The sequence below is a fragment of the Manihot esculenta genome, chromosome 16 (assembly GCF_001659605.2).
Source record: "Manihot esculenta cultivar AM560-2 chromosome 16, M.esculenta_v8, whole genome shotgun sequence".
In the NCBI taxonomy this organism is placed as follows: domain Eukaryota; kingdom Viridiplantae; phylum Streptophyta; class Magnoliopsida; order Malpighiales; family Euphorbiaceae; genus Manihot; species Manihot esculenta.
In genome coordinates this window covers 6,879,738-6,904,094 of record NC_035176.2, presented here as the reverse complement: position 1 = coordinate 6,904,094, position 24,357 = coordinate 6,879,738, and positions in this window count along the sequence as shown.

Here is a 24,357-nt window from a genome sequence, read left to right as displayed (position 1 = left end):
ACCAAATAACTATGCAATGCAACATATTCGTGGATACTAATGCAATCAACCTATTGCATAATCATGATGCATGAGATATGCTAAAACATTCCATTGTGCAAGTAAAAGAGTTAAGTTTAGTTCCACTCACCTCTGGCTATCTGGACTGACTGACTCTACAGGCTCTGAAACCTCTGGAGTAGTACTCACTGCTGCTCTCTCTGGTTCCTCTGGTCTGTATAGGTACAGATAAACGCAAATGAGGGACCAAACTAGCTTATGACCAACTCTATTAAACTCCCCAAGAATCCCCTTAAACTCACTTTAACATCCATGCAAAGCATTCACAGGAAAGCTGGACAGGACACTTTCGGGGGCAGGTTCGGCGGCCGAAAGTCCTCTCCAGAGACGAAACTCAAGCACCTTCGGCGGCCGAACTTCCACTTTCGGCAGCCGAACCCTTTCGAGGGCAAGTTTCGGAGGCCAAAAGGCACGCCAGAGACGAAAGTCTCTAACCTTCGGCGGCCGAACTCCCCTCCAGAGCCGAAAGTCCAAAAGCTCGGGGGCAAGCTTAGGCAGCCGAAACCACCTCCTCACACCTCCTCAGGGGTTCGGCGGCCGAATGTACCTTCGGCTGCCGAACCTGAGTTCATCAGCAGGGCAGAAACTTGCCCTACCTCTCGCCCAATGCTCAAAACTCACTCCACTGCAAACACCTCAATACTTCCACTTGCATACACTCATGTATATGCTCAAAGTGATCAAAAACTACCTAAAAACCCCAAACATACAACACAAACAACACAGAAACAAGCTCTATGCACAAAATCATCAAAACCTCTCTTTTTACCCTATTCATGCACCTCTCTCCATAAACCCCATAAAACCTTCAGAAAACATAAAAACAAGCTCAGGATCTTCACTTACCTTGTGAAAACAAGTAGATGAATGATCCTAACGTGGAGTTTTGAAGCAACTCTTCTTCAAACTCTCCAAACTTCACACCTTTGAGTTTTTAGCTTAAAACTCGACTGGTCAATCTCCATAGCCTCCCTAATTTCCTCTAATCTTCCTCCCCTAGCTGTTCCTCTTCTGCTCTCGTCGACAGACCTTCTAGGGTCTATTGACGTACCTTCCCTGCTAGATCTCTGCGACCTTGCCCTTGGCAATGCAGGAGGACGAGCAGTTGGTCTCTCACTATCTGGTGGGACTCCAGTCAATCGAGCTGATCGACGAGTTCCTCTCATCTTTACTCTCTGAAAAACAACACATAACATAGCACTTTAGCACATAAACAGCCGCATAACTCATGACATATCACAAATAGGACTCAAGACCCTATCCTAGTGGACATGATTTCCTATTGTGCTTGACCACTTCTAACCTGTATGAGCCCAACACTGTCTCTATAGATCCGATCATGTGAACCTAGGGCTCTGATACCAATCTGTAACGACCCCAAAATGGACCGTCACCGGCGCTAGGTATCAGGTCGGCTTAAGGCCGCCAGAACCCGTAGCAAGCCTGCTATACTCTCTGTGTACCTGTAAACCTCATACATGATCATACATTTTCTGTGAAAAATAAAAACTCTTTTCTCTGTACCAAGGCTTAACCTGTGCATGCACTATCTCTGTACTCTGTACTCTGTACTCTGTACCCCTGACTAAAGCTTGCTCTAGATGGGTTAACTCATACCTGTTAAGCCTGGTTTTTCACATACAGTAAAACATATATACATATCCAGATCATGTACAAAACATACATTACTAAGTCAAGCACATTTCTAACTTTATACACAACTATTACATCTCTTTAATATTACATGTCCACTCTAAGCTATTACAAATCTCGTTACTCTTTCTGTACTCTGCTGGACTGTCCCTGTACACTGTACACTGAACCTGCAAAACTGGGGTTAAGGGAGTGGGATGAGCTCTATAGCCCAGTGAGTAGAACAGTAAAACGTCTCAGTAAAATATGATCCCATGGAATGCACCATATCACAGACAAGCCACACCAAGAGTAAACCTGTCACCACATAGTCCCAATAACTCTGTGCCAGGGCGTAGAATCGAGCACCTGGTCTTCCTGTCATATATGTATATGTGTATATAACGCCTCTGTACTTACCATTGCCAGGGCGTAGTCAAAGGCTCCTGGTCTTTACGATAATTGCCAGGGCGTAGTCAAAGGCTCCTGGTCTTTACTATACCTGCCAGGGCATAGTCAAAGGCTCCTGGACTTCCTGTCTGAGACCATTGGATCATTCAGCATTCACTCACATCACCAAATAACTATGCAATGCAACATATTCGTGGATACTAATGCAATCAACCTATTGCATAATCATGATGCATGAGATATGCTAAAACATTCCATTGTGCAAGTAAAAGAGTTAAGTTTAGTTCCACTCACCTCTGGCTATCTGGACTGACTGACTCTGCAGGCTCTGAAACCTCTGGAGCAGTACTCACTGCTGCTCTCTCTGGTTCCTCTGGTCTGTATAGGTACAGATAAACGCAAATGAGGGACCAAACTAGCTTATGACCAACTCTATTAAACTCCCCAAGAATCCCCTTAAACTCACTTTAACATCCATGCAAAGCATTCACAGGAAAGCTGGACAGGACACTTTCGGCGGCAGGTTCGGCAGCCGAAAGTCCTCTCTAGAGACGAAACTCACGCACCTTCGGCGGCCGAACTCCCTTCCAGAGCCGAAAGTCCAAAAGCTCGGGGGCAAGCTTAGGCAGCCGAAACCACCTCCTCACACCTCCTCAGGGGTTCGGCGGCCGAATGTACCTTCCGCTGCCAAACCTGAGTTCATCAGCAGGGCAGAAACTTGCCCTACCTCTCGCCCAATGCTCAAAACTCACTCCACTGCAAACACCTCAATACTTCCACTTGCATACACTCATGTATATGCTCAAAGTGATCAAAAACTACCTAAAAACCCCAAACATACAACACAAACAACACAGAAACAAGCTCTATGCACAAAATCATCAAAACCTCTCTTTTTACCCTATTCATGCACCTCTCTCCATAAACCCCATAAAACCTTCAGAAAACATAAAAACAAGCTCAGGATCTTCACTTACCTTGTGAAAACAAGTAGATGAATGATCCTAACGTGGAGTTTTGAAGCAACTCTTCTTCAAACTCTCCAAACTTCACACCTTTGAGTTTTTAGCTTAAAACTCGACTGGTCAATCTCCATAGCCTCCCTAATTTCCTCTAATCTTCCTCCCCTAGCTGTTCCTCTTCTGCTCTCGTCGACAGACCTTCTAGGGTCTATTGACGTACCTTCCCTGCTAGATCTCTGCGACCTTGCCCTTGGCAATGCAGGAGGACGAGCAGTTGGTCTCTCACTATCTGGTGGGACTCCAGTCAATCGAGCTGATCGACGAGTTCCTCTCATCTTTACTCTCTGAAAAACAACACATAACATAGCACTTTAGCACATAAACAGCCGCATAACTCATGACATATCACAAATAGGACTCAAGACCCTATCCTAGTGGACATGATTTCCTATTGTGCTTGACCACTTCTAACCTGTATGAGCCCAACACTGTCTCTATAGATCCGATCATGTGAACCTAGGGCTCTGATACCAATCTGTAACGACCCCAAAATGGACCGTCACCGGCGCTAGGTATCAGGTCGGCTTAAGGCCGCCAGAACCCGTAGCAAGCCTGCTATACTCTCTGTGTACCTGTAAACCTCATACATGATCATACATTTTCTGTGAAAAATAAAAACTCTTTTCTCTGTACCAAGGCTTAACCTGTGCATGCACTATCTCTGTACTCTGTACTCTGTACTCTGTACCCCTGACTAAAGCTTGCTCTAGATGGGTTAACTCATACCTGTTAAGCCTGGTTTTTCACATACAGTAAAACATATATACATATCCAGATCATGTACAAAACATACATTACTAAGTCAAGCACATTTCTAACTTTATACACAACTATTACATCTCTTTAATATTACATGTCCACTCTAAGCTATTACAAATCTCGTTACTCTTTCTGTACTCTGCTGGACTGTCCCTGTACACTGTACACTGAACCTGCAAAACTGGGGTTAAGGGAGTGGGATGAGCTCTATAGCCCAGTGAGTAGAACAGTAAAACGTCTCAGTAAAATATGATCCCATGGAATGCACCATATCACAGACAAGCCACACCAAGAGTAAACCTGTCACCACATAGTCCCAATAACTCTGTGCCAGGGCGTAGAATCGAGCACCTGGTCTTCCTGTCATATATGTATATGTGTATATAACGCCTCTGTACTTACCATTGCCAGGGCGTAGTCAAAGGCTCCTGGTCTTTACGATAATTGCCAGGGCGTAGTCAAAGGCTCCTGGTCTTTACTATACCTGCCAGGGCATAGTCAAAGGCTCCTGGACTTCCTGTCTGAGACCATTGGATCATTCAGCATTCACTCACATCACCAAATAACTATGCAATGCAACATATTCGTGGATACTAATGCAATCAACCTATTGCATAATCATGATGCATGAGATATGCTAAAACATTCCATTGTGCAAGTAAAAGAGTTAAGTTTAGTTCCACTCACCTCTGGCTATCTGGACTGACTGACTCTGCAGGCTCTGAAACCTCTGGAGCAGTACTCACTGCTGCTCTCTCTGGTTCCTCTGGTCTGTATAGGTACAGATAAACGCAAATGAGGGACCAAACTAGCTTATGACCAACTCTATTAAACTCCCCAAGAATCCCCTTAAACTCACTTTAACATCCATGCAAAGCATTCACAGGAAAGCTGGACAGGACACTTTCGGCGGCAGGTTCGGCAGCCGAAAGTCCTCTCTAGAGACGAAACTCACGCACCTTCGGCGGCCGAACTCCCTTCCAGAGCCGAAAGTCCAAAAGCTCGGGGGCAAGCTTAGGCAGCCGAAACCACCTCCTCACACCTCCTCAGGGGTTCGGCGGCCGAATGTACCTTCCGCTGCCAAACCTGAGTTCATCAGCAGGGCAGAAACTTGCCCTACCTCTCGCCCAATGCTCAAAACTCACTCCACTGCAAACACCTCAATACTTCCACTTGCATACACTCATGTATATGCTCAAAGGGATCAAAAACTACCTAAAAACCCCAAACATACAACACAAACAACACAGAAACAAGCTCTATGCACAAAATCATCAAAACCTCTCTTTTTACCCTATTCATGCACCTCTCTCCATAAACCCCATAAAACCTTCAGAAAACATAAAAACAAGCTCAGGATCTTCACTTACCTTGTGAAAACAAGTAGATGAATGATCCTAACGTGGAGTTTTGAAGCAACTCTTCTTCAAACTCTCCAAACTTCACACCTTTGAGTTTTTAGCTTAAAACTCGACTGGTCAATCTCCATAGCCTCCCTCATTTCCTCTGATCTTCCTCCCCTAGCTGTTCCTCTTCTGCTCTCATCGACAGACCTTCTAGGGTCTATTGACGTACCTTCCCTACTAGATCTCTGCGACCTTGCCCTCGGCAATGCAGGAGGACGAGCAGTTGGTCTCTCACTATCTGGTGGGACTCCAGTCAATCGAGCTGATCGACGAGTTCCTCTCATCTTTACTCTCTGAAAAACAACACATAACATAGCACTTTAGCACATATACAGCCGCATAACTCATGACATATCACAGATAGGACTCAAGACCCTATCCTAGTGGACATGATTTCCTATTGTGCTTGACCACTTCTAACCTGTATGAGCCCAACACTGTCTCTATAGGTCCGATCATGTGAACCTAGGGCTCTGATACCAATCTGTAACGACCACAAAATGGACCGTCACCGGCGCTAGGATTCAGGTCGGCTTAAGACCGCCAGAACCCGTAGCAAGCCTGCTATACTCTCTGTGTACCTGTAAACCTCATACATGATCATACATTTTCTGTGAAAAATAAAAACTCTTTTCTCTGTACCAAGGCTTAACCTGTGCATGCACTATCTTTGTACTCTGTACTCTGTACTCTGTACCCCTGACTAAAGCTTGCTCTAGATGGGTTAACTCATACCTGTTAAGCCTGGTTTTTCACATACAGTAAAACATATATACATATCCAGATCATGTACAAAACATACATTACTAAGTCAAGCACATTTCTAACTTATACACAACTATTACATCTCTTTAATATTACATGTCCACTCTAAGCTATTACAAATCTCTTTACTCTTTCTGTACTCTGTTGGACTGTCCCTGTACACTGTACACTGAACCTGCAAAACTGGGGTTAAGGGAGTGGGATGAGCTCTATAGCCCAGTGAGTAGAACAGTAAAACATCTCAGTAAAATATGATCCCATGGAATGCACCATATCACAGACAAGCCACATCAAGAGTAAACCTGTCACCACATAGTCCCAGTAACTCTGTGCCAGGGCGTAGAATCGAGCACCTGGTCTTCCTGTCATATATGTATATGTGTATATAACACCTCTGTACTTACCATTGCCAGGGTGTAGTCAAAGGCTCCTGGTCTTTACGATAATTGCCAGGGCGTAGTCAAAGGCTCCTGGTCTTTACTATACCCGCCAGAGCGTAGTCAAAGGCTCCTGGACTTCCTGTCTGAGACCATTGGATCATTCAGCATTCACTCACATCACCAAATAACTATGCAATGCAACATATTCGTGGATACTAATGCAATCAACCTATTGCATAATCATGATGCATGAGATATGCTAAAACATTCCATTGTGCAAGTAAAAGAGTTAAGTTTAGTTCCACTCACCTCTGGCTATCTGGACTGACTGACTCTGCAGGCTCTGAAACCTCTGGAGCAGTACTCACTGCTGCTCTCTCTGGTTCCTCTGGTCTGTATAGGTACAGATAAACGCAAATGAGGGACCAAACTAGCTTATGACCAACTCTATTAAACTCCCCAAGAATCCCCTTAAACTCACTTTAACATCCATGCAAAGCATTCACAGGAAAGCTAGACAAGACACTTTCGGCGGCAGGTTCGGCGGCCGAAAGTCCTCTCCAGAGACGAAACTCACGCACCTTCGGCGGCCGAACTTCCACTTTCGGCAGCCGAACCCTTTCGGGGGCAAGTTTCGGAGGCCAAAAGGCACGCCAGAGACGAAAGTCTCTAACCTTCGGCGGCCAAACTCCCCTCCAGAGCCGAAAGTCCAAAAGCTCGGGGGCAAGCTTAGGCAGCCGAAACCACCTCCTCACACCTCCTCAGGGGTTCGGCGGCCGAATGTACCTTCGGCTGCCGAACCTGAGTTCATCAGCAGGGCAGAAACTTGCCCTGCCTCTCGCCCAATGCACAAAACTCACTCCACTGCAAACACCTCAATACTTCCACTTGCATACACTCATGTATATTCTCAAAGGGGTCAAAAACTACCTAAAAACCCCAAACATACAACACAAACAACACAGAAACAAGCTCTATGCACAAAATCATCAAAACCTCTCTTTTTACCCTATTCATGCACCTCTCTCCATAAACCCCATAAAACCTTCAGAAAACATAAAAACAAGCTCAGGATCTTCACTTACCTTGTGAAAACAAGTAGATGAATGATCCTAACGTGGAGTTTTGAAGCAACTCTTCTTCAAACTCTCCAAACTTCACACCTTTGAGTTTTTAGCTTAAAACCTTCAAAAAATCATAAAAACTAATCAAATCTTTGCATGATTTACTGAAAACATGAAAGAATACTCACAAAGGACAGAGTTTCACCTCAGCAAGTGAAAGAAACGGTGCTTTTACCGCTTCAACCGACTGAGGGCCATTTATAGGTGGCTGGCCAGACCACCTTCGGCAGCCACAAGTGAAACCGAAAGCCATGCATGTTCGGCGGCCGAACCTGTCTTTTCTGCCTTGGTTCATTTCACTCAAAACCTCATTTCCTTATGCTTTAAAACTATGCAACATACCAAAACATGGTAGAAAAACATCACTCTAACCCTTCTAGAGACGTCCGACAGTCGAAACTCCATCGGAAAGTAGAATTCCGATGCCGGACTCTAGCCGGGTATTACACCTAATGCTCTCAAAACTAAACTCCTCAATTATTTGGATGTGAAACATAACTCTCTTATTTCTACAATCTAGTGTGGCATAATGGTGAAACAACTAATCCATCCCTAAAATTACATCAAAATTCATCATCAAGAGAGGAATCAAATCTACTGGGAGATCTTTGTAATCTACTCTCACTGAACAACTAGGAAAAACTATAGCCACATCTATAGCATTAATTAGAGGAGTAGCTACTAATAATAGATATTCTAAAGCTACGGACTCCTATTAAACTTTGAAGCAAAAATAGGAGCAATAAACGAGTGTGTAGCACCTGGATCCATTAACACGCATGCTTCCAAACAGCAAACTTGAAGAATACTTACTACCACTGCATTTGATGTTTGTGCATAATAATGACTAAGGGTAAAAACTCTAGCCTGACCCCTACCAGTGTGTGCTGAACTTTGTACTTATCTGCTACCAGCGCTTTTGCCACTCATACTACAATCCCCATAGCCTCAATCTAGTTGGCCACTAAACAGGCTACCTAATATGCTAGTATTACTAAGAAATATCTGGTCTGGGTGTCCAATATCGGTCTAACTCGATTTATTTTTCCTAAAATACACTACATTAGTCCCCAAAGAAATAAGAAATAAGAAATAATAATAATAATAATAATAATAATAATAATAATAATAATAATAATACAAAAACATAAGAAATACATGTATTATAAATTAGACTAAATAAAACAAAGAATGCACCACGCTGAAACTAGAGGCAAGTGAAACTATCAAGGACAACCAAAAATCCTATATGCCACAGAGACTAAATATAAGAATTATTCCCTTTGATCTAAAGACTAAGTTTTGATACTAACTTTGTCACGACCCAACCTCATGGGCCAGATCGGCACTACGACTTAGGCAGATATAAGGCCCCCAAATTTCTTAGTAAGCCCTAAATCACATCAAACTCAAATTTTAGTACAAAAGAAAAGCTCAAAATCAAGAAGTTAAATGGAAAGAGTTCCACTATAAACTGAACATACCAATGGGAAGAAAACTCACTCGACGTGCATATGAATAAAACCCAACAACTTGGGGAGTTCAGCTCCACCCTCACAATCCATAATATTTGCAAATACTCAAAATAATAATAATAGTAATATCATAGGGAGCTCCTCTCTCTAAAAGAAATCCAGTATAATACACATTAGTTTGAAAAGAATAATACTTACTTTCCAAGCATTAAATTCTACAGTCACTGTGAAATTCTAGAGTTAAAGTTTAAAAATATCAAAAGAAAATGAAATGAAAAATATAATAATCCTGTGAGAAAGATTTGCAGGTCAATCTTTCAAGAAAGTTCACCTGTCATCTGGAGAAAAATATTTGAACAGGAGTTAGCGTTCAATTCAATGAATATAGATATTGATTATTAATATAATTTCTATAACTATCTAATTCTAATATAATTCTACCATACCATGGTCATAAATCACATTGTAAAAATAAAACACAATATTTCGCATAAGGAGATGATATGGAGCCACTCACACATCCACACACGCACCCATTATACCATATGTACATATATGGGAGCTAACCCCTACACAGCTCTCTTAATCCAATAGGTCCAGTGAGATCAACTCAAGTTGTTTTCCCTTAATTCCACATGCGAGGGACTGCGAGCTCAACTCAAGCCGATCTATCTCGACTTATATATCCATAAGGACCAAGCCCCAAGCGAAATTAACTCAAGTCGATCTGCCCGTCCAATCCATATCCACAAAATACCCATATATACACTCACCCACTCGACTCCAAATTAAATCCAAAGTAAATCCCACAAATAATAACACAAATTATTTATGCAATAAATAAAGTGTTCCTGATAATATAACTATATATACATATATTCATGATGCATGGATATACTAAAATATTTAATAATATTGAAATTATAAAAATAATCAACATCTAATTCACAAAACGTTATGACTCGTTGTCTAATGGTTCTGTTGGAAAGAAGATGGTTGATTTGGATTACCTATATAGAAATACCATAAAATAATAAAGAACAGAATATCAATAACGAAATTATGAGGTAAAGACTTCCTAAATCGGCATTGAAATTTCGACAGAGTTTCCCTTATATCTTGGATTTAACCCCCTGCAAGACAATATAATTTATATTTCTCAATAACTTAAAGGCCCCAGACTCACAACACAATAATATATAACTTTTTTCAAGTATTCTTAAATCAACCAATAATCGCAAATTATATATTTTAACTCACATTTAAAATCTTCTACAATTCTATAAATATTGAACACATACTAAAAAAAATTTCATAATTTTTTTCTAAAGTCCTTAATTATAATATATTGCTATAGTAAATAATCTTACTCAATTATAGTCATCTTAATATATTCAATAATGTATTAAGTGAAACATAAATATTATAATAACACAAAAATTTGAGTTTGGACTTACCAATGCTAATTTTGACACCTAGAATGAGTCTGAGACATTTGAAAATGGTAGGAAGACTATAATATTGACTCCTCTTGGAGGTTAGTTTTAGAGTTCGCGCGACCGGACCAAAATTGTAGTATGAGCGCTAGTAGAATTTCTTCGAAACGAAAGTATTTACACGAAGCCCAGAATACCACAGATAAGAATATATTTTTGTTTCATAAAAAATATGACTCTAAGGGCTCAAAAACTCACTGCCAAGGTTATGTAACGACCCGAAAATCGGACCGCTACCGGCGCTAGGATCCAAATCGGCTTAAGGCCGCCGGGACCCGTAGCAAGCCTGACATATAACCTGAAAACCTGTTTAATCCCATACATGATCAACAATATACATAAAAAAAATTTAAAACTTTTCTTTCATACATTCTCTCATACACCAAACTCAACCTGAGCATGCACTGAACATAAACATAATTATAAATATTGACCCCTCTGTGGGATCTCATCAATGCCCCCAATGGGTGGCATAACATGTGTTGAGTTGGTTTTACATAACATTATAAAACATCTAAGATCATGTATTAAAGGGATAACAACATTCTATGGTCAAGCATACCTCTAACATCCATATACATCATTACATTTCTATACTAGACTTATACATAACATCTCAACATTTTTTTCATGTCCACACTATCTATTACATAACCAAGACTTCATTACTCTTGCTAACCTCCTGGTCTACCCTGTACCTGCAAACCTGGGGGTTAAGGGAGAGGGGTGAGCTATAAAGCCCAGTGAGCAGAATAATAAAACATGTAAAACATATGATAACATGAAATGCATCACATCACAGCTAATCACATCAAGGATGAATTTGTCAGCAATAGTCCTCTACATGGTCCAACTGTGCTAGGGGCGTAGAATGGGCCTCACTGGTCTTTCCCTTACATAACATAGTCATAACATAACAGTCCAACTGTGCCAGGGGCGTAGAATGGGCCACACTGATCTTTCTCTTACATGGTGCCAGGGGCGTAGAATGGGCCTCACTGGTCTTCCGTATCGTATCATCATCATCATAACATATGAGGACTAAAGGATCATTCAACATTCATCCACATCATCAACATATTATGCAATGCAACATATTCGTGAGTCTAATGCAAACACCCTATTATATTTCATGGCATTCATGATGCGTGAATCATGCTAAAACTGATTTATTTATTTTAAAGCATAAAGAGTTATTCCACTCACCTCTGGCTAGCTCTGACCAGACACTGGAGCAGCTGACTCACTGCTGGGGTCCTCGGTTCCTCGGGTCTGAACCTACACAGGTGGACTCAAATGAGGGACCAAACATACATGAACATAACTCTAAACTACTCCCCAAAAACCCCCCCTAGAACATCATGAAACAATCATAGAAAAACATGCAAAAGAGGGCTGGACAGGGCACTTTCGGCGGCAGGTTTGGCGGTCGAAAGTCCCTCCAGAGCCGAAAGTCAAGCAGGTTCGGCGGCACCTTCGGCGGCCGAAACTCCCAGACAGAGGCGAAACTCATGCATGTTCGGCGGCACTTTCGGCAGCCGAAACTCCCAGACAGAGGCGAAAGTCCTCTTTCGAGGGCAAGCTTCGGCAGCCGAAGGCTGCCTCCACAAGCATGTTCGGCGGCCAAAAGTTCCTTCGGCTGCCGAACCTGGTTTCTCCCATAGTGGCAGAAACTCAGCTCTTCTATGCATATACGCCTCCAAAACTTTCCAAACATGCATAAACCTATTCTACAACACACATACACAAGCATACAAGCTCCTAGGGGCTTCAAACCATCTAAAACCCCATCTACAACACATCAAACATCCACATTGTTCAAAAACGTAACATAAATTCATAAACCTAACCATAAGCTAAACATGCATTCTACCCCCTAGATCTTCATAAAACTTACTTAAAACATGCAATGAGCTTAAGATCGGCTCTTACCTCTTGAAGATCGAGAGAGAGAGATGACCTAATCTTGGAGATGGGAGATTTTCAACTTCCTTGGGTCTCCAAGCTCAAAACTTGCTCAAAACTTGAAAATCTTCAAAACAAGATGAAAACTTGTGAAAATCGTGAGAGATTTGAAGGAAGAACTCAAAGATTGGTGAGGGACGGCGAAGAGCTCACCTTGGCCAACAATGGGGAGAAAAGCTCGCCCGTTTTCGGCTAAGGGACCCTTTTATAGTGGCTGGCCAGGCCACGTTCGGGGGCCCAACGTGCCTCCGCATGCATGCCATGTTCGGCGGCCGAACTTGAGGTTCGGCGGTCGAACTTGGACTTCCCTCACTTATGCCTTCGAGGGCCTAAGGCACACCCGAAATGCCTGTATGTTCGGCGGCCGAACTTGAGGTTCGGCGGCCGAACCTGGGTTTTCCTCCAAGGTTATTTTCATTCAAAACTCATTTTCCTTTTTACTTAAAATCATCAAATACATTAAAACATTTTATGAAAAGATGGTTTTACCCTTCTAGAGGTCTCCAACATCCGAGATTCCACCGGACGGTAGGAATTCCAATACCGGAGTCTAGCCGGGTATTACATTCTCCCCCCCTTAAGAACATTCGTCCCCAAATGTTCCTCAACTAGCACATAGCATGGCATACACATATCATATATACACAGCACATAAAACTCACAAGGAACAAACCTCAGAAAAGATAAGGGTACTGCTGGAGCATGGACTCCCGTGTCTCCCAAGTGCATTCTTCCATATTGTGGTGGTTCCAAAGGACTTTCACCATCGGGATTTCTTTGTTTCTCAGCTTTCTGATCTGGGTGTCTAGGATCCGTACTGGCTGCTCAACATAGGTGAGATCTTCTTGGATCTCCACATCAGGCTCACTAAGAACCTTGCCCGGATCTGACACGAACTTTCTCAACATGGAAACATGGAAAATCGGATGGATTCTTTCCATTGAAGCAGGTAAATCCAGCTTGTACGACACATTCCCAATCTTTTGCAAGATTTCAAAGGGTCCGATGTATCGTGGGGCTAGTTTACCTTTCTTCCCAAAGCGAACCACTCCTTTCATTGGAGACACATTGAGCAATACCAGATCCCCCTCCTGAAACTCTACTTGCCTTCTACGTATATCTGCATAACTCTTCTGTCTGCTTGCAGCAGTCTTGATCCTTTCTCTGATTATGGGTACCACCCTGCTGGTGATCTCTACTAGCTCAGGCCCTGCCAAGGCCTTTTCTCCAACCTCCTCCCAGCAAACAGGTGACCTGCACTTCCTTCCATACAAAGCTTCATATGGAGTCATCCCGATGCTAGCATAATGGTTGTTATTGTAGGCAAACTCCACCAAAGGTAGATGCTGCCTCCAAGAATCGCCAAAGTCCAGCACACACATTCTAAGCATATCCTCTATTGTCTGGATGGTCCTCTTCGACTGTCCGTCCGTCTGTGGATGGAAAGCAGTGCTAAAATCCAACCTGGTACCCATGGCATTCTGTAGACTCCGCCAAAACCTAGAGGTGAACTGGGATCCTCTATCGGACACTATTGAAACAGGAACCCCATGCAGCCTGACGATCTCATCAACATACACCTGCGCCAACTTGTCCACAGAATAGCCACTCTTGATAGGGATGAAGGGAGCAGATTTGGTGAGTCTGTCCACAATCACCCATATGGAGTCCAATCTGTTGGACGTCGCCGATAACCCCACTACGAAGTCCATAGCTATATTCTCCCATTTCCACTCTGGAATAGGTAGCGGGTTAAGCATTCCAGCCGGCTTTTGATGTTCCAGCTTCACCCTCTGACACGCTTCGCAGGCTGACACGAACTATGCCACTTCTCTCTTCATAGCTGGCCACCAATAAACTTTCTTCAGATCTTGATACATCTTGGTGGCTCTGGGGTGAGTGCTGTATCTTGCATTATGAGCCTCTCTCATAATGTCTCCTTTCAGCCCTACATCATCTGGTACACACAATCGGCTCCCATAGCGGAGGATCCCCTTGCTGTCGAATCTGAACTCACTATCTTTGCCTGACTGCACAGTCCTGGCAATCTTCACTAACTCGGGGTTCTCATGCTGTTTCTGAGCCACCTGCTCCAGAAACACGGTTGCCACTCTCATCTGAGCAATCAATGCACCTGTATCAGACAACTCCAACTGTAGACCTTCATCAATGAGCTTGTAAAACTCCTTCACCACTGGTCTCCTCTCTGCCGTGATGTGGGATAGACTGCCTAGTGACTTCCGGCTTAGGGCGTCTGCCACGACATTCGCCTTACCCGGATGATACTGAATCTTGCAATCATAGTCACTCAGCAGCTCTACCCATCTCCTCTGTCTCAAATTCAAATCTCTTTGACTCAGGATGTACTGCAGGCTCTTGTGATCTGTAAAGATCTCACATTTTACCCCATAGAGGTAGTGCCTCCACATCTTGAGTGCAAAGATTACTGCTGCTGTAATACCCGGCTCGAGTCTGGCATCGGAAGTCCTGTAGTCCGGTGGAATCTCGGGTGTCGGAACCCTCGAGAAGGGTAATGCATATGTTTTCCAAAGTCTTTCCACTTGTTTTCATGTTTTGAAGTGTTAAAAGACTTGCATTTTGAAAGAAAAGCAACAAGGGAGAAATGCGAAGGTTCGGCCGCCGAAGGTAACTTTCGGCCGCCGAACATTGCATGGTTGCGGCTTCACGTTCGGCTGCCGAAGGTGGTCTGGCCAGCCACCTATAAAAGGGCCAAAGGTCGGTGAGAGGAGGGTATTTTCTCCTCCACTTGCAGCCAGAGGTGAGTTTCAGCCTCTTCTACGTTGACTTTCATGTTTTCCATGATTTTCATCAAATCTTTCAAGAGTTTTAAGAGTTTTGGTGACTTATGAAGGTTTTGAGCAAAAGAACCAAGGTTTGAAGCTTGGAGCTTTGGAAGAGCTTTTCTTCATATCTCCACGTTAGGATCCTTCATCCTCAAGTTCTTTAAGAGGTAAGTGAAGATCCTGAGCTTCTTTGATGATTTTGAAAGGTTTTATGAAGTTTGTATGGGTAGTATGCATGTTTAGGTTTAGGTGAGGTTTTGGGTGATTTGAGGTGTTCAAGCATGTTTCAGTGTTATGTGCTATGTTTGTTTGGGGTTTTAGGGTAGTTTTAGCCCCCTTTCTGCATATCTATGTGTATATGCTAGTTGGGAGTAGTTGATATGCATGTTTGTAGGTTTTTGGGCAAAGTTTGCATGAAACAGAGCAGGGTTCTGCCCTTCGGGCAAAACCAGGTTCGGCCGCCGAAGGAAGGTTCGGCCGCCGAACCCCTTGTGGAGGCAGTTTCGGCTGCAAAAGGTTGCCCCCGAAAGCTAGGCTTTCGGTTTAGAAAGGGACTTTCGGCCTCCAAAAGAGGGAGTTGGGCCGCCGAAAGTGTGTGAGTTTCGTCTCTGGACGAGACCTTCGGCCGCCGAAGGGGCCGCCGAACATGCATGAGTTTCGTCTCTGGAGTGGGGTTTCGGCCGCCGAACCTGCCGCCGAAAGTGCCCTGTCCAGCTTTCTTTTGCATGTTTTATGTGATGGTTTTAGGATTGTTTAGAGGGGTTTTGGGGAGTTTCTTAGAGATGTTCTTGAGTGCGTTTGGTCCCTCATTTGAGTCCACCTGTGTAGGAACGGACCAGAGGAATCAGGGAGGTCAGCAGTGAGTTCAGTGTCAGAACCTGCAGAGTCAGTGCAGAGATAACCAGGTGAGTGGAATTTAACTTAATGTTTTAATATGACAACTGAATATTTTATCATGCTTCATGCATCATGAATATGCTTTAGGGTGAGTGCATTAGTTTACACAAAGATGATGCATTGCATTTATCCTTGTACTTGGCATTGCTCCTTGAACATTGCTTATGTGAGACGGCACGGACTTCGTGAGGATTCATTAGCCCTCAGAGGAAAGACCTGGAACAGCCCTACGGGGACCAGGCACAACACAAAGACCTGGAACAGCCCTACGGGGACCAGGCACATGGTACTTAGGTACCCCAGATGAGATAGAGGGAGTTTTGATCCGTCCGGCCGAGGTGATGTGATTATGTGTTGCATTCCATGAGAGCATGTTTTATCACCTGGTATTTTATTACTATTCTACTCACTGGGCTATCGTAGCTCATCCCTCTCCCCTAATTCCAGTTGTGCAGGTTCAGAGGTCAGAGAGAACTCAGCAGGGTACAGGAAGAGTTCAGAGTGGTGTAATAGCTAGTGTGGACATGTAAATGTATAGAGATAGTGTCTATGTACAGTTTATAGACTAGTGCTTGACTTATAAGACTTGTAATCCCTTTGTGGAGTCACATGATCAGTTTATGTATGTTTCTTTATTGTTGTATGTTTATGAGCAAAACCAGGCTTACCATTATGAGGTTGATCCGCCTAGAGCCATGAGGAGCTCTAGTAGAGATTGGTAGAGCACAGAGAGAGTGCATGCACAGGTTAAGCCTTGGAATGAAGAAAAGTTTTATGTTTTTACAGAAATGTATGATCATGTGTGGGATTTCACAGGTACACAGAGTTCAGAGTAGGCTTACTACGGGTCCCGGCGACCTTAAGTCGATCTGGATCCTAGTGCCGGTGGCAGTTCGGTTTCCGGGCTGTTACAGATTGGTATCAGAGCCCTAGGTTCATATGGTCGGACCTATAGAGAGAGTTGTGGGCTCATAGAGAGGTTTAGCAGGTCAAGCATCATAGGAAAAACATGTCCACTAGGATAGGATGTTAGTCCTGTCTATATGCTGATGTGCAATGCCATGAGTTCTGCATGTGCATGTTTTTGATGTTGCTTATGTAGTATGTGCTTTGTTGTTTTCCCAGAGAGTGAAGATGCGAGGAACTCGTCGATCCGCGAGATTGACTGGAGTCCCACCTGTAAGTGAGGGTATAGCTGCTCGTCCACCTGCCTTGCCAAGGGCAAGATCTCACAGGTCAAGCAGGGAAGGAACGTCACGAGACCCTAGAAGGTCTTCTGACGAGAGCAGGAGAGGAGTAAGCAGAGGGGGAAGGTCAGCAGAAGAAAGAGGTGTGATGGAAGAGGATCAGAGTAGAGATGTAAGCATGGGTGTAGGAAGGTCAGAAGAAGGTATGGGGGAGTCCCAAGGAGGCATGCAGGCCTCGGGGTTTGGTTATCCACCCTTTCCTCAGGGCCCAGAGTATCCGATGGGAGGTACGTCGGATTACTCCAACTTTGCCCCATATCCACCCTACATGCCATATATGCCCTATCCTTCCTTTTATCCACCATATCACATGTATCCACCCCCACCTGTTCAGCCAAGTCCAGTACAACCTGAAGTGAGGGAACCAGTTCCTCCACCACCACCTCCTGAACCAGTAGCCCCTGTTGTGGAAGCACAGCAACCCAGTTCTGCAGGGGGAAGTAAGGTGAAGATGACCGAGTACTTAAAGTTGGATGCTCCTAAATTCAATACAGGAGATGATCCCTTTGAGTATCTTAGTGCAGTCAGAATGATAACAAGTGAGTTGGGAGCTGATGACAGTAGAGCCATTGAAATGGCAGGGTTCACGTTAAAGTGTAAAAAAGCTAGAGAATGGTTCAAGAACTATGTGGACTCGAGACTGGAGAGTATGACATGGGAAGAGTTCGCCAACGAATTTGCTGGATGGGCTTTTCCTGACAGTTCCAGGGAACTAAAGGTTGTGGAGTTTGAGCAGTTGCGACAGACGGAGGAGATGAGTGTTGATGACTATACAGATAAGTTCCTGGAATTGTTGCCATATGTCGGTCAGGCATATGATACAGATCAGAAGAAGGCAAAGAGATATGCCACAAGGCTTCATCCCAGGTATTTCTCTTTGATTCTTCATGCGGAGAAGGAAAGTTTCCACTCTATTGTGGATGCTGCTAGAAAGATGGAGGCCAGTGCCTTAAGTCAAGGTGTAGTCAAGGCACAGTCTTCTGGTGTTAAACCAGGTTCCTCCTCACAGAGTACTACAAGTGCAAGTAAGAAGAGATGGGAGAAATTCAGAGGAAAGAGAGGCAAGTTCTGGAACAGGCTTAAGTCGGGTCTGGGAATGAGTAGTGGCTCCAGTTCTGGCGCAGATTTTCCAGTGTGCAAGAGGTGTGGCAAACAGCATAGAGGAGCTTGTCAGTTGGGATCCACAGCCTGCTATAGATGTGGGCAAGAGGGACATTATGCACGGGAATGTCCTCAGGCGACTTTGGTTGCACCATCCCAGCAGATGAGTTCGGGCAGTGTAGTACAGCCAGTAGCTTCAGCCCTACCACCAAGCAGTGGCAGAGGAAGAGGAAGGGGGGCAGCCTCTTCATCAGGGATGGGTTCCCGAGGTGCAGGTCCGTCAGCCCCAGCACGGATTTTCACCCTGACTCAGCAGGAGGCAGACACGTCGAACACGGTGGTGTCAGGTAATCTCATCATTGGGTGTTCAGAGGTGTATGCTTTAATGGACCCCGGTGCTTCTCACTCTTTCATTTCTTCTAGAGCTGCAGAGAGATTGGGCTTGATAGTGTCTGAGTTAGAGTGTCCTCTATGGGTCAGTGGACCCAAATGTGACCCATCTTTGGCAGAGTCAGTCTGTCGGTTCAGTCCAGTGTGCATAGAGGGTAGATACCTTCCAGCTGACCTGGTGGTTCTAGAGTTGACAGATTTTGATGTCATTCTAGGGATGGATTGGTTATCTACGTATGATGCGACCCTGAACTGTAGAGACAAGGTAGTCAGTGTCAGAGACCAGGATGGGTCAGAGTGTGTCTTCAGAGGAGACAGGAGAGGGACACCTAGGGGTTTGATATCAGCCCTCCAGGCTCGTAGGATGTTAAGGAAGGGGTGTCAGGGGTTCCTAGCTTATGTGAGAGAGCTAGAGAGTCAGGTTAGGGAACCATCCGCAGTACCAGTTGTTAGAGACTTCCCAGATTTGTTTCCTGAAGAGCTTCCAGGACTACCACCTGATAGGGAAATAGAGTTCGAGATTGAGTTGATGCCCAATGCCAGACCGATCTCTATTCCTCCCTACAGGATGGCACCAGCAGAGTTGCGAGAGTTGAAAGAGCAGTTACAGGATTTGGTAGCTAAAGGTTTCATCCGCCCGAGTACCTCACCCTGGGGTGCTCCAGTATTATTTGTCAGAAAGAAGGATGGACCTCTTAGACTTTGTGTCGACTACAGACAGTTGAACAAAGTCACGATCAAAAATAAGTATCCATTACCCAGGATCGATGATCTATTCGACCAGCTGGCAGGAGCAGGTTGTTTTTCTAAAATAGATCTGAGATCCGGATACCATCAGTTGAAGATCAGGGAAGGAGATGTATCCAAGACGGCTTTCAGAACCAGATATGGGCATTATGAGTTCCTTGTGATGCCGTTCGGGTTGACTAACGCCCCTGCAGCATTCATGGATCTCATGAACAGGGTTTTCAGGGAGTACTTGGATCGTTTTGTGATCGTCTTTATTGATGATATCTTGGTGTACTCCAGGAATGCAGAGGACCATGCCCAACATCTGCGGATAGTGTTGCAAACCTTGAGAGAGCATGGCTTGTATGCCAAGTTCTCCAAGTGCGAGTTCTGGCTAAGGAGCATTTCCTTTTTGGGACATGTTGTATCAGAGGAAGGTATAGCAGTAGATCCCACAAAGGTAGAGGCAGTAGCCAACTGGCCTACACCCACTACAGTGACAGAGATCAAGAGTTTTCTGGGTTTGGCAGGCTACTATCGGAGGTTTGTTCAGGACTTCTCGAAGATAGCTGCTCCTATGACCAGACTGACCAGAAAGAATCAGAAGTTTGTGTGGTCAGAGGAATGTGAGGATAGTTTTGCAGAGTTGAAAAGACGATTGACTTCAGCACCGGTGTTAGCTTTGCCGATCAGTGATGAAGATTTCACAGTGTTCTGTGATGCATCCCGAGTGGGATTAGGTTGTGTGTTGATGCAGAATGACAGAGTGATAGCTTATGCTTCTAGACAGCTGAAGAAGCACGAGCTGAATTACCCGACACACGATCTTGAGATGGCAGCTGTTATCTTTGCACTTAAGATGTGGAGGCATTACCTCTATGGGGTAAAGTGTGAGATCTATACGGATCATAAGAGCCTGCAGCACATCTTAAGTCAGAGAGAGTTAAACTTGAGGCAGAGACGGTGGGTAGAATTGCTCAGTGATTACGATTGTAAGATTCAGTATCATCCGGGCAAGGCTAATGTTGTAGCTGACGCCTTAAGTCGAAAGTCACTTGGCAGTTTATCCCACATTGTAGTAGAGAGAAGACCGGTGGTGAAGGATTTCTACAAGCTCGTGGAAGAAGGGTTACAGTTGCAGTTGTCTGGTACAGGTGCTTTGATCGCACAGATGAGAGTGACACCAGTGTTTCTAGAGCAAGTGGCTCTGAAACAACACGAAGACCCCGAGTTAGTGAAGATTGCCAGGACTGTTCAGTCTGGCAACAGTTCAGAGTTCAGATTTGACGGTGAGGGGATTCTTCGGCACGGTAAGAGGTTATGTGTACCAGATGATAGCAATTTGAAGGCAGACATTATGAGGGAAGCTCATAATGCAAGGTATAGTATTCACCCGGGAGCCACCAAGATGTATCAAGATCTGAGAAGGGTGTATTGGTGGCCAGCAATGAAAAGAGAAGTGGCACAGTTCGTGTCAGCCTGCGAGACATGTCAAAGGGTGAAGCTAGAGCACCAGAAGCCGGCTGGAATGCTTAACCCACTGCCGATTCCAGAATGGAAATGGGAGAACATAGCGATGGATTTTGTAGTGGGGTTACCGGCGACGTCTAACAGACTAGACTCCATATGGGTGATTGTGGATAGACTCACTAAATCTGCTCACTTCATTCCAGTCAGGAGTAAGTTGGCGCAGGTGTATGTAGACGAGATAGTAAGGTTGCATGGAGTTCCAGTGTCGATAGTATCAGATCGAGGACCTCAGTTCACCTCCAGGTTTTGGCGGAGTCTGCAAACTGAAATGGGCACAAGGTTGGATTTCAGCACTGCTTTCCATCCACAGACAGACGGTCAGTCAGAGAAGACTATCCAGACCATTGAAGATATGCTGAGAATGTGTGTGTTAGATTTTGGCGGTTCTTGGAGGCAGCATCTACCTCTGGTGGAGTTTGCCTACAACAACAGCCATCATGCTAGCATAGGGATGGCTCCTTATGAAGCTCTGTATGGGAGGAAGTGCCGAACACCTGTTTGCTGGGAAGAGGTAGGAGAGAAAACTCTTGCAGGGCCAGAGTTAGTTGAGATAACCAGCAAGTTAGTGCCTATCATCAGAGAGAGGATCAGAACAGCTGTAAGCAGACAGAAAAGCTATGCAGACATCCGTAGGAAGCAGATAGAATTCCAGGAGGGGGATATGGTATTGCTTAAGGTGTCTCCGATGAAGGGAGTGGTTCGGTTTGGAAAGAAGGGTAAACTGGCCCCACGGTACATTGGTCCCTTTGAGATCTTGCAGAAGATCGGGCCTGTGTCGTACAAGCTAGATTTACCGGCTTCTATGGAACGAATTCACCCGGTATTCCATGTTTCTATGTTGAGAAAGTTTGTGTCAGATCCAGAGAAGGTTCTTAGTGAACCTGAGGTGGAAATCTTAAGTGATCTCACCTATGTAGAGCAGCCAGTGCGGATCCTTGACACCCAGATCAGAAAGCTGAGAAACAAGGAGATACCAATGGTGAAAGTTCTGTGGAACCACCACAACCTAGAAGAGTGCACGTGGGAGACTCGGGAGTCCATGCTCCAGCAATACCCATATCTGTTTTACGGTTAGTTTTTCCCCTTTTCTATGTGTTTATGTTGTGTTAGGGACATTCGGGGACGAATGTTCTTAAGGGGGGGAGAATGTAATACCCGGCTCGAGTCCGGCATCGGAAGTCCTGTAGTCCGGTGGAATCTCGGGTGTCGGAACCCTCGAGAAGGGTAAGGCAGTTTCGGCTGCCAAAGGTTGCCCCCGAAAGCTAGGTTTTCGGTTTAGAAAGGGACTTTCGGCCGCCGAAAGAGGGAGTTGGGCCGCCGAAAGTGTGTGAGTTTCGTCTCTGGACGAGACCTTCGGCCGCCGAAGGGGCCGCCGAACATGCATGAGTTTCGTCTCTGGAGTGGGGTTTCGGCCGCCGAACCTGCCGCCGAAAGTGCCCTGTCCAGCTTTCTTTTGCATGTTTTATGTGATGGTTTTAGGATTGTTTAGAGGGGTTTTGGGGAGTTTCTTAGAGATGTTCTTGAGTGCGTTTGGTCCCTCATTTGAGTCCACCTGTGTAGGAACGGACCAGAGGAATCAGGGAGGTCAGCAGTGAGTTCAGTGTCAGAACCTGCAGAGTCAGTGCAGAGATAACCAGGTGAGTGGAATTTAACTTAATGTTTTAATATGACAACTGAATATTTTATCATGCTTCATGCATCATGAATATGCTTTAGGGTGAGTGCATTAGTTTACACAAAGATGATGCATTGCATTTATCCTTGTACTTGGCATTGCTCCTTGTACATTGCTTATGTGAGACGGCACGGACTTCGTGAGGATTCATTAGCCCTCAGAGGAAAGACCTGGAACAGCCCTACGGGGACCAGGCACAACACAAAGACCTGGAACAGCCCTACGGGGACCAGGCACATGGTACTTAGGTACCCCAGATGAGATAGAGGGAGTTTTGATCCGTCCGGCCGAGGTGATGTGATTATGTGTTGCATTCCATGAGAGCATGTTTTATCACCTGGTATTTTATTACTATTCTACTCACTGGGCTATCGTAGCTCATCCCTCTCCCCTAATTCCAGTTGTGCAGGTTCAGAGGTCAGAGAGAACTCAGCAGGGTACAGGAAGAGTTCAGAGTGGTGTAATAGCTAGTGTGGACATGTAAATGTATAGAGATAGTGTCTATGTACAGTTTATAGACTAGTGCTTGACTTATAAGACTTGTAATCCCTTTGTGGAGTCACATGATCAGTTTATGTATGTTTCTTTATTGTTGTATGTTTATGAGCAAAACCAGGCTTACCATTATGAGGTTGATCCGCCTAGAGCCATGAGGAGCTCTAGTAGAGATTGGTAGAGCACAGAGAGAGTGCATGCACAGGTTAAGCCTTGGAATGAAGAAAAGTTTTATGTTTTTACAGAAATGTATGATCATGTATGGGATTTCACAGGTACACAGAGTTCAGAGTAGGCTTACTACGGGTCCCGGCGACCTTAAGTCGATCTGGATCCTAGTGCCGGTGGCAGTTCGGTTTCCGGGCTGTTACAGCTGCCATCTCTAGATCATGTGTGGGGTAATTCAACTCGTGCTTCTTCAGCTGTCTAGAAGCATAAGCAATTACCCTTTCATTCTGCATTAGTACACAACCCAGTCCCACACGGGACGCATCACAAAAGACTGTAAAGTCTTCATCACTAGATGGCAGGGCTAACACTGGTGCTGAAGTCAACCTCTTCTTAAGCTCTTCAAAACTCTCTTTGCACTGGTCGGTCCACACAAACTTTTGATTCTTCCTGGTCAATCTGGTCAGAGGAGCTGCAACTTTTGAGAAGTCCTGGACGAACCTCCTGTACTAACCTGCCAAACCCAAGAAACTCCTGATCTCTGTCACTGAAGTGGGTCTAGGCCAGTTAGCCACAGCTTCTACCTTCTTGGGGTCCACCTCTATTCCATTTTTCGATACAACATGCCCCAAGAATGAGATGCTCCTCAGCCAGAACTCACACTTGGAGAACTTGGCATACAAGCCATGTTCCCTCAAGGTCTGCAGAGCCAACCTCAGATGATGGGCATGCTCCTCTGCATTCCTGGAATACACTAAGATATCATCTATGAAGACAATAACAAAGTGATCCAGGTATTGGCTAAACACTTTGTTCATGAGATCCA